We start from the raw sequence: 10010 nt of genomic DNA, 5'->3' as shown, positions 1-10010 counted from the left end.
GAACTCAAATTCCATTCTGAGTAGCAACAGCATCTGTTGATCATCAGGACAGGTGAAAAGAGAAGAGGGTTGAAAAGAAGGACTTATCATGCTCAAATAATATGCACAGAGGACAACAGGAGGGATGCGTTATGTTTAAACTGTGTCTGCCCTCTAGGTTAGTATCGACTGAAGAATTCAGCAGTAGAAAAGAGCGATGCCTGCACTCGCGCTAAAGAAGCAGTTATCCACTCCATTTCTTGTCAGCTGGTGAGATCAGTCAATCTTAGGAGAAGTAATAACAAAACTCATGAGTATCTTGTGGGACCACTAAAGAAAACGCTATTTCCACCCCCTCCCTTCAACAAATTTGAAAAAAAGGACAGCCTTCCTACCCTTCGTGTAGAAAGGCAACTTGATGTGAAATGTTTCCTCCTAAGTGATGGAATGTGTAGTCACGCACCAGCAACTCGGCACTGAATACCAACTTGCCTGTTCTGGATGAAACCGCTCTGGGGATGGGCAGAGCACACAGCTAGAAAAGAAGGCACTTCAGCACACAAGGGGAGGCTGTGCACTCTGTTTCAGAAGATGGAGGTTTATCTTCCAATGGAGGGCTTTGATGTTATTCATATGCTAACAATATCACCATTTCCTCACTTTTCTCAATGTACAGGGAATAAAAGACATCATTTGCTGACATGGGCTCCACACTTGCTGTCCAGCATACTGATCAACAATCTGGGCTCGGCTTCACAGCTAAGCCACATAACCTTTAAATTGTTCTTTTAACACTTTAAAATTCCGGTCAAAATAATTTACCATTCTATAAAATAAAATGATGAAACAAAGAGCTCTAACTGTATTTTCCCTCTGCTCCTACAATGTGGCTTTGGTGCCCCCGGGGCTCCTTTCATCTCGTCTAAGTGCTGGCATATGATGTGGTTGTTAACAGAGCTGGCCACCAGATGAAGTGAATTATCTAAACTGCCAAGGTTCCCACTTTCTTTCCAATTTAAACATCAATTTAACACAGAAACTGAAGAGTATTATGAAAGCTTTAATATGAACCATTTCAGACATGAGAAAAAAATGAAAGGCTTTTTTTCTAACAGCCAAACAAATGTGCAATTTTTTAAAACCTGAAGATGAGTCAGGAAAAATGAATGTACCCCTGGAGCACAGATAGTACACATTTCAACAGACGGCAATGGCAGAAGACTTTTTGTCTTAAATAAACCTGCTTTTTTTTTTCTAAACAAGGGAGGATTTTATTAAAGAAATAACCTGGATAAATTTGTTAGTTGGTTAACTAAATACAAGTGATCGTCAACCAAGAGATTTCTATATAAAACATTTCAGGCTGCACATCACTAAAGTGGATGATCTTTAATGTTTTCAGTAGTCTTCCCTGGATTGTTAGGGTCCTTTTCATTGTATGACTTGCTTTTCTCATGGAAATATTTTCTCCACTTGGATCTCTAGTTGTTAACAGAATGTGCAAGCATATGTCTTGCATATCTCTTTGAAAATGAGACACTTCATAGCTCATTCATAACAATAAAAACTCATGCTTTCTTACACAAAATAGAGCACTTACTAGTATATTTTACTCCAATTAAAACATACAAATGTGAACCAAAAGAATGTGAATTATTAACAGAAATAATATTTTACACCTTCACAAAATAAACAGTATTAATATACACAGTAACCATATTCACAAGTAATGAATAAAAAAGAACCATATTCATGATTATTAAAATGTGCCTTTATCAAAATATGAGGCTCAAAGATTTGAAATAAGATTTGAAGTTATATTTAACTTATATTTAGTAATATACAAGTTAAAGACACATGATTTTGTTATAAAAATTATTTCTAAAAGTTAGTATTATTACAAAATTTCCCCTGGAAAATACTCTTCCTTAGCATCAATTTTTTTAAAGAGGAAGGAAAGAAGGATTGAGTGAAGGAAGGAGGGAAGGAAAGAGAGGAGGGAAGAGGAAGGGAAGAAAAGAAGAAAGAAAAAGGCAAAGGAGGAAGAAAAAAGAAACAAAGGCATGAGAACTGGCTCTATCACAGTTTTCCTTCTACAGGTATAATTTGGGAAAGTACAAGACTAAGAAACACATATGCATTATTAGAAATCATAAGTGGCACTATACAAAGTTAAAGAAATATCACCGTATAAGGATTATGTTACTGTTCCCATATGGAATGTACAGAGAATATTACTGAAAAGTCCAGAGCAGCCATATGTAATGCTCAATGGCATTTCCAAATATAAACAAGTACAATATGTAATATTGTAATACAATATGCAACATGTTGCATACCAAATGATCAAGCAATTTACTGAAGATTAGCATTTAAGAAATTAATGGTATCCCAAATATCATATGTACTTATTAATGATTTCATTTTTATATTTCTGGTATTCGTCAGATTGATCTCATGTTAAAAACAAGTTTTCAGGGAATTTTCTGGCCTGTGGCTCTTTGTTGTAAATTAACCAAAAATCATAGAACTATCGTGCCAAAAGGGATATTAGAGACCATGTAGTCTTATTTTGAAGTAGGAAAACTGCATTCCAGAACTGTTAACTTGCTCACCCCAAATTACCAGCCCCCATAACAGAAATCTGGATCTCCTGACTCTCAGACTCTCACAATGAAAGCTCCTCCTCATGATCTCCATATATACATACGTATATATGGGCTCCTTGTGGTCCGGCACAGTCATTTGCAGAAACACCTAGCTCTGCCAGTGCACCAACACTGCTCCATCCCCAGGGTGCTTTCAAAGACCCTGATGCACACTGCCCTTGGATTTACTGGGAAAAGAAGGAAATGTTGACCTCAATCGAAAAGTAGACATGGCTCCACGACAGGCATAACAGAGCCAAAAAAGTGTTTAATCCTGAAAGAGGCTCCACAGAGAATGCCTTTGAAGAGGGTGTTTTGTTTTTCATCCAGAGTGTTCTCAGCAACATGTAGAACAGATGCTAAAGCCTCCTCCCATCAGCCTTTAGCCATAACTGAAAGGCAAAGAAAAAAAGCCCTGAAAATGAAAAGTGAGATGTGGCTGTTACTGCACACTTCAACACTATGTAACTTCCACTTCCCTTCCCATCACACAAAGAAGAGCCTCTCCCAACTCCACAGACAGAAGAAGTGGTAAATCCTTCAGAAGAACATCCAAATACATGCCTAAAAATGTCAATGTTAAGAAAATCTGGACAATCATTCCCCCCAACAAAAATCTTTCTCCCCAACAAAAACTGGGAGCTTTTGGAATTATTGAAAAGTCAAACAGCTAGTTCTTGATAAATTAAAACAGTGCAAAAACTGTTTCTCCCTGAATATGATCTTTTTCAAGACAGACATAGATCCAGTCAAAAACATTCCCTCACAACCAGGAATATAGGAAGAATACTGGATGTGGTGGCATATGCCTATAATCCCAGCACTCAAGAAGCTGAGGCAAAAGGATTGCCAGGAGTTCAAGGCCAGCCTGGGCTACATACTGAGACCCTGTCTCAAAAAGAAAGAAAAGAAAAGGAAAAAGGAAGAAACAGAAAGACACAAGTTCAAGCTGGCAGGAAGTACCACTAGTGTTGTAAGCCAAACAACTTGGGTCTAGCCTCACAGACACAAACCAGAAACAGCCTGAATTTCAGTGGAACTAAAGGACAAGCTTGCTGAGATTATCCAACATCCCACTGTAATTCTACTGCTTGTTTTCTGGGATTAATCAACAAGGGCATCTGGGCTCTGTCTGTCCCCTCTGTGTACCAGTAATAACAGAGATATACCCTAAAGTGAACATTTTTTCTTTTTTCTTTTGTTTTTTCCCTTTTTTTGATAGTTTATTTTTATTTTTCTATGAATGTAAACACTGTCTCTCATTTTCTGTTGTTGTTTTGCTCTGTTCTTGTTTCTGTTTCTTCCTTCTTTCCCTTCTGTCTCCTTCTCCTGTTTCCCAAAGTTGAATAATGTTCCTTTGTCCTCCAGCCTTGCTCGTAATTTTAATCTCCTTCTCTACTTTTATTTTTTTATTTTTCCCCTTATCCTTTTTAAATTTTCTCCCTTGAAGGTAAAATTACCATATTGAGGGGTGATTTACTGTATACACCTTTTTGGTCTGTTTTAAATTTTGTTATATAACTACAAATCTGTTCATACAGGTAAAGTTCATGAGCAAATCTTGTTCATACAATCATATAGTTCATACCACTTGGTGAATTAATTAATGGTCAACTTGAAACACCCAACTGAAACGAATCAGCATAGTTTAGGGCATGGAGGATCTACCTGAGAATTGCCAATGACAAAAGGAGAAGTGGAGGTGAAGACTGTATGCTAAGGCTGATTTTCCTGATATGAACTCAGCTGTTCTCATCAGAAGAACTCTGGTCTTTACTGTCACTGGAGACAGCTGCTATTTTCTTCAGAGGAGTGCTGGTCTTTGCTTTAAGCATCACTTCCTGGCTGCAGTGAAGTTCTATCAGCCTTTTCACCCCACTGGCTCAGACTTTCTAGCTTCCACCATTGGCTCCTTTGCCTTCCTGGTATTGATCCTCAATACAAACTTGTATAAGACATTTCTGTAGGCTCTAGGTCTCTGACTGGACTCATGCAGGCCATTGCTTTAGGATCTGGGCCCTCAGCTAGATTGTTCAGACCTCTATCTCATAGACAGATCTCTTGCACTCCTCTGCATTTGACTTTTGGGGTGAATATTATAAAATATTCTATAAATTATGTGTCCTATATTAAATCTATTCTCTTTCAACCCTCAGTATAACAGCTGGTAAATTAATAGTCACCACAGTTTGTCATTTTCTAGGCTAAGTTTGATGATGTTGTTATTACTGATTGCACTACTTTAGCCAAGGTGACATAATTGTTCTAATCAGTTGTTCTTCCTAGTACACCAAGACTGAGATTGTCTGAGGGTCATAAATAATACTATAGGATAGTGCCAAAGAACTACAGGCTGGGCCAAATAGACATCTACTTCTAATCCTCAATAAATTGAAGAGGTAGGATCTTACAACAGAATAAATAAAAATTCAAAAGCCAGCTACACTGGAAGACTTCTCTGACAAGTAGTCATGTCCTAAGGGTTCTTGATACTAGCAATAAAGCTACTTATTGTAAACAATTTATAAGCATCAATACAAGAATTAAACTTTAAAAAAAAAAAATAAGAAGACACGAAACAAGATGCAACTCCAGACTTCCAGCTTGCCAAATGCAAACTCAAATGCAACAATCTGAGTCCACCCAAATGGACTCAGTGGTGACAGCAGAAGTAACTAAGCAAGAGAATGAAGCTCTGAAAAAATCATATCAGAAATAATTTCTCACACAACAACAGAGATGATAACCCTAATCAAGAACACAGTTAGTGAATCTAGACTAGATACAGAAAAAAGAAATACAGATGATCTTAGGAAAATAATGAAAAGCATGAATACTCAACACAGGAAAGAAGCACAATCTATAACAGATTATAACACATCCATGAGATTAAAATTTCTAGTAAAAGTATCTGCAGCAGAATGAACCAGTGTGAAGACAGAATATCAGACCTAGAAGACAAGATTGCAGTTGGCAATAAAATGGAATACTTTACTACTCAGCCAGAAAAAATGAGAAATTAGAGACATTTATAGCTAAATGGATGCACATTGAGGCCATACTCTTCAGTGAAATAAATAGGACACACATGTGTAAATACCAAATAGTTTTTCCAGTGTGAGAAACTGAAAGTGTAAATAAAGACTAAAAGGTATAATAGATAATGTGAAATAGGAAGAAAAGGTGCAAAGGGGAAGGGGAATGGGTGAGGTAGGGGAAAGGAAAGATAGGAATGGAATATGAGAAAATAAAAAATAATGGAAATAAAGTCTTTGTAGATAGGGAGGAAAGGAGGATTTGAAGGAGGGCAGGGAAATGGGGGAGAAATAAGAACCAAGATTTATTATGTTAAGGTACAAATTTCCAACAATGAATGGTATTATACTGTATTCATTAAATGTACCAATAAAATGAATTGAAAAAATAAAAGACTCAAATTCATGCAGTTAGGAATGAAAAGGGTGAAATCACAAGAGATCCTGCAGAAATCCAGATCATTAATACCTACTTCAAGAACCTGTATTCTGGCTGATGCAGCAGCCACAGTGGGGGAGTCACCCAGGCAACCTCGGGACCATCCCAGCCACACTCGGTCCCCGCCATGCTCCATCCCCACTGTGCTCAGTCTGGGCTGCCAAACCCTGCCTCAGCCTCCTGTGAGGAGGTCTGGGGACCAGCATCCCAGAGTGGAGTTATGCAAGTCCCACAGGGGCCGGGCAGAGGCGGGCGCAGGCTCCTGAGGGCAGCCGAGGATCTGCTTGCCCCTCACCGTAGCGGTCATGAGCACCCTGAGCCCCTGACTCCCTGGCGGACATCTGGCCTGGCATGTGGGTGCCCACCGTGCACTGGTTCCACCAGGGGCTGCGGCTCCATGACAATCCCCCTGAAGAGTGCATCCGGGGAGCCAACACCACCTGCTGCGTCTACATCCTCGACCCCTGGTTCACCAGCTCCTCCAATGTGGGCATCAACAGGCAGTGATTTTTGCTTCAGTGTCTTGAGGATCTTGATGCCAATCTATGAAAATTAAATTCTTGCCTGTTTGTGATTCATGGACAGCCAGCAGATGTGTTTTCAAGGAGTGGAATATCACTAAGCTTTCAATCAAGTATGATTCAGAACCCTTCAGAAAGGAGCGGGATGCCGCGATGAAAAAACTGGCCACCGAAGCTGGAGTGGAAGTCATCGTACGAATTTCACATACATTATACAACTAGACAAGATCGTAGAACTCAATGGTGGCCAGTGGCCTCTAACTTACAAAAGATTTCAGATGCTCATCAGCAAAATGGAGCCAGGGGAGATTCCAGTGGACACCATTACATCAGAAGTGATAGAAAAGTGTGAGACTGTTTTGTCTGAAGACCATGATGAGAGGTACGGAGTTCCTTCCCTGGAAGAGCTAGGTTTTGATACTGATGGCTTACCCTCTGCAGTGTGGCCAGGAGGAGAAACTGAAGCACTTACACATTTGGAAAGGCGTTTGGAAAGAAGAGCATGGGTGGCAAACTTGGAAAGACCCCGGATGAATGCCAACTCCATGCTGGCGAGCCCCACTGGGCTCAGTCCTTACTTCGGGTTTGGTTGTTTGTCATGTTGGCTGTTTTACTTCAAGCTAACAAATCTCTACAAAAAGATAAAGAAGAACAGTTCCCCTCCCCTTTCTCTTTATGGACAACTGCTATGGCGTGAGTTTTTCTACACAGCAGCAACAAATAATCCCCACTTTATAAAATGGAAGGAAACCCCATCTGTGTTCAGATTTCTTGGGATAAGAATCCCGAGGCTTTGGCAAAGTGGGCAGAGGGATGGACGGGCTTTCCCTGGATGGATGCCATCATGACCCGGCTCTGCCAGGAGGGCTGGATCCACCACCTGTCCAGGCACACAGTCGCCTGCTTCCCGAATGAGTGGGACCTGTGGGTGAGCTGGGAGAAATGGATGAAGGTATTTGAAGAATTACTGCTTGATGCAGATTGGAGCATAAATGCTGGAAGTTGGATGTGGCTATCTTGTAGTTCCTTTTTCCAACAGTCTTTTCACTGCTATTGCCCTGTTTGTTTTGGTAGGAGAACAGATCTCTATGGAGACTATATCAGGTGCTATTTGCCTGTCCTAAGAGGCTTCCCTGCAAAATATATCTATGATCCCCGGAATGCCCCAGAAGGCATCCAGAAGGTAGCCAATGTTTGATCGGAGTGAATTACCCCAAGCCGATGGTGAACCACACTGAGGCCAGCCACCTGAACATCGAGCGGATCTACCAGCAGCTCTCGCGATACTGAAGGCTAGGTCTTCTTGCATCAGCACCTTCCAATCCTAATGGGAATGGAGGTCTCATGGACTACGCTCCTGGAGAGAGCATCGCAGGCGGTGGAGACAGCGGAAGTTGTACCCTGGGGAGCAGCATCTTACACCGTGCACACGCAGATGGTCAGCAGACTCACCTGTTGAAGCAAGGTGGAGCTGTGTGGGCCCCGGTACTTGGCAGTGGGAAGCAGTCCAGTCAGGAGGACACACAGAGTGTTGGCCCCAAGGTCCAGCGGCAGAGCCCAGACTGAGCACAGAACATTCAAAAGGAGTACTGTTGCAGCTGAGATTGATGGGAGAGCAGTGCATTTCAATTAAATTATTGAAAATATTTCTTCATTGATGAAAGCAGTTACATTTTGAATGCATTATTTCTAATGACCTTTTAATGGTTTGTAACTTTTTAGTGAATTTCACATAGGACAAGTGGTAATTTGTATATAAAGAAGTTGATAAAAGAATTTGCTTAATGTAAATATAGTCACAGTTAGTATAGACCCATTAATATATTTTTTGATAATTTTTCATGTATGGTAAAAGTTTAAATTGCAAACTGATTCTGATATAAAACTGAAACATTTTGAGAGTTGATGTGGAAAAATAGATTTTTAGACTTTCTTAAAAGATTTTGTTAAAATTCTAGGACAGAATTTTCTTGACAACATGGTTTGACCTAACTTTGCACTTTCATAATAATGTTCAGACATCAACGTAATCACAATTAGTTAGGTGCAGCCTCTGTTAACACAGACAGCATGCTTTAAAATTTAATGCGTGCCTAAGCTGTGGGAGGACCATGTGCTGAATATCCTTGCCTCCCTGTTTTTGTTCATTTACAGCTAAAGTGACTTTGTTATTAAAGTGTATGAAAATATAGAAAAAAGAACCTATATTCTAATAAGATGGAAAACACAGAAAAAATGGACAGATTCCTAAATACATATGAATTGCCAAAGTTGAGTCAAGAAGATACAAAATTTCTGAATAACTCAGTATTAGTCATTGAAACTGAATATGTAATTTAAAAGCTCCAACAAAGAAAAACCCAGGTCCTGATGGATTCACACTGAATTCTACAACAAATTTAGAGATCTAATGCTAGTACTCCTCAAACTCTTTAATGAAATTGAAAGTGAAGCAATACTCCCAAACTCATTCCTGGAAGCAAATATTACCTGATAACAAAATGAGAGAAGGCTCCAACCAGAAAAGAGGCCAATCTCCCTAACATAAATGAACATAGAGGCAAAAATCCTCAATAAGATCCTGGAGAACAAAATGCAGTAAATCATCAGGAAGATTAAACATCCTAAACAAGTTAAGATTCATCCTAGTGATGCAGGGAAGTTTCAACATAAACAAATCAATAATGAAATATACCATATTAACAGAGCCAAGGACAAAAATCACATGATCATCTCAATAGATGCAGAAGAGACATTTGACAAAGTCCAACACCATTCACAGTAAAGTCCTATGGGAGATTGGAATAGATAGTCTTTATCTCAATCTGATAAAAACTGTCTATGACAAACCAACAGCCAACATCATACTAAATGGTCAAAAACTGGAAGCTTCCACTCTAAAATAAGGAAGAAGGCAAGGATGCCAACAACACCACTCTCATTCAACATAGCTCTAGAAATGTTAGTCAGAGAGATCAGTCAAAAGAAACAAATAAAAGAAATAAGGATGGGAAATGAAGAAGTTAAATTATCATATTTGCAGATGACATGATACTTATATAGAAGACACCAAAAACTCCACCAAAAGACTCCTAGATTTAATAACCAAATTAATAGTGCACTGGACACAAAGTCAACACTCAAAAAGCAATAGCATTCCTGTACACAAATAACAAACTCACTGATAGAAAAATTAGGGAAACAACACCTTTCAAAATAGCATCCAAAAAATGAAATACCTATGAGTCAATCTAACAAAAGAAGTAAGAGGCTTTTACATGGAAAACTACAGTTGTCTGAAATGGGAAGAAAGGGGCTAAAGGTGTAGGGAAGGTGGGATGGGTAGGGGAAGGGTAATAAGGGAAAAGAAAAAAATGTGAGATAATGA

The 10010-nt window shown here is 39.4% G+C and overlaps 1 pseudogene; it reads left to right on the top strand.

Annotated features, from left to right (window-relative positions):
* Positions 1–6452: 6452 nt before the first annotated feature.
* On the top strand, positions 6453–8188 carry LOC104864378 (annotated as a pseudogene).
* Positions 8189–10010: the final 1822 nt, after the last annotated feature.

The sequence above is a fragment of the Fukomys damarensis genome, unplaced genomic scaffold (genome assembly GCF_012274545.1).
Source record: "Fukomys damarensis isolate Sample0158 unplaced genomic scaffold, DMR_v1.0_HiC HiC_scaffold_3, whole genome shotgun sequence".
Taxonomy (NCBI): Eukaryota; Metazoa; Chordata; class Mammalia; order Rodentia; family Bathyergidae; genus Fukomys; species Fukomys damarensis.
The sequence above is the reverse complement of the archived record's forward strand: the minus strand, read 5'-3'. Positions and strand labels throughout refer to the sequence as shown.